Consider the following 1,876-nt stretch of genomic DNA (forward strand, 5'->3'; position numbering starts at 1 on the left):
CCAATATGAAATGTCCAAATGAATTTGAGTTTGAAATAAAACCCTCCATCAAAAAATAAAAAATAAAAGAAAAAGTAGAACTTCTCATCTAATCAATCGGGTAGGATCTCATGGATGGTGTTTCCTAGAAAAAAAATCATGGATGTTATTATGATTTTTCATGAATGTTTTAAAGTGGGGTGAGCTCATATACTTTCTAGTTTGGTATAAGCTTAAGACTGTAAACTCTAATATTTATGAAAGCTAGTGCTAAGAATTTTATTAGTGTAGATATTCTATTCATTGGAATAATAAATATAATTTTTTATTTGAGATGGCTTAAACATGACACACTAAGGCTGGATTCCTAGACTAAAAGTGTTAAATAGTCAAAGTTGACTTTATCTTGCCAGCTTAATTTCTTGGTGCTTGGTGTATGATGTTTAAAGATGGCCATTAATAAAACAAAATTCCTACTACATAAATAAGCTCAAATAAACCCACTCAAATGCCATAGAACCATACGCCAACATAGACATTGGGGGCCCACCGCAACCCAACAGGCCTCCAAATTTGAATCCACGAGATATAATTGATGGAAAAATCGGTGCTGCAAATTAGGGAAACTAAGCTTGGATCGCGACAATGGCAAGGATAGCGCTGTCCATGCTCTCCAAACTTGGGGCTTCCCCAATAACCCGCTCCATTCAAGCCTCCCAACCGCCTCAATTTTTGACCCTCACAAAAACCACGTCTAATCACAAAGCAAGTCGTACAATCACAGCACAATGCATAAGATCTGGAGTCAGTGTACTCTTTCGATCTGAAAGACTACACCAAACCCCTCATCGAGAGCGCCAATAGGGAGCTCGACAAACGGATCCCCGTGAGTGACGACAGAGTAGAAGAAGCCATGAGATACGCCGTGATGGGAGGGGGCAAGCGATCCTGCCCAGTCATGTGCATAGCGGCGTGCGAGGCGGTGGGAGGGCGGAGAGAAGAGGCCCTCCCGGCGGCCTGTGTGATGGAGATGATCCACACCGCCTCACTCATCCTCGACGATCTCCCCTGCATGGACGACAACTCTCTGCGCCGTGGCCGCCCATCGACTCACATCGTCTTCGGCCAAGGCGCCGCCATACGAGCCAGCGACGCACTCTGCGCCCTCGCATTCCACCACATCGCTCACCCCTCTCACGACGCCCAAACAGTGCTCAGAGTCGTCTACGAGCTCGCAAAGGCCGGGGGATCCACTGGTATGGTGGGCGGCCAGTGCGTCGATCTGGCCAGCGCGGGGAGTTTATCCATTGAGCCGGCCTTGGTGGAGTACATTCACCGCCACAAGTCGGCGCTCATGGCTGAGATTTCGGTGGTGGGCGGAGGAATCGCTGGCGGCGGGTCCGACGAGGAGGTGGAGAGGCTGAGGAGTTATGGGCGTTCCGTTGGTCTTGCGTATCAGATCGTTGATGATATGCTTGATCAGAGTGGTACTACCGAGGAGCTCGGTAAGACGACTGGGAAAGATAAGAGGGTCGGCAAAGCCACGTATCCTGAGGTGTTTGGAATGGAAAAGTGTCGTGAGATCGTGCTCGATCTTGTGCTCAAGGCACAAGAGTGCATTTCGCAGTTTGATCCCTTACGAGCGGCGCCGCTTGATAGTTTTGCACAATTTGTCATTGCCAGAAACTTCTGAAAAGTTGGCTGGATAGCATCTCCATTTTATTTTCTTATTTCTCGGGAATGGGACTTTTATGCAGTGGTGTGACTTGGATTTTGTTGGCTTCTTTCGTCCTATAATGGGAAAAAAAGCTATTATGAGTGTGCTTCAAAATGTTCTTTGTATAAGATTTTGATGCTCTTTATTTTAAGATCATTTAAAGAAGTATTTTTTAACATA

At 46.2% G+C, this 1,876-nt stretch overlaps 1 pseudogene; it reads left to right on the plus strand.

The window, feature by feature from the left end:
* Nucleotides 1–624: 624 nt before the first annotated feature.
* Nucleotides 625–1,672, plus strand: LOC149531311 (geranylfarnesyl diphosphate synthase, chloroplastic-like; annotated as a pseudogene).
* Nucleotides 1,673–1,876: the final 204 nt, after the last annotated feature.

The sequence above is a fragment of the Cupressus sempervirens genome, chromosome 11, assembly GCF_028749045.1.
Source record: "Cupressus sempervirens isolate cs-2001-9-10 chromosome 11, ASM2874904v1, whole genome shotgun sequence".
Lineage (NCBI taxonomy): Eukaryota > Viridiplantae > Streptophyta > Pinopsida > Cupressales > Cupressaceae > Cupressus > Cupressus sempervirens.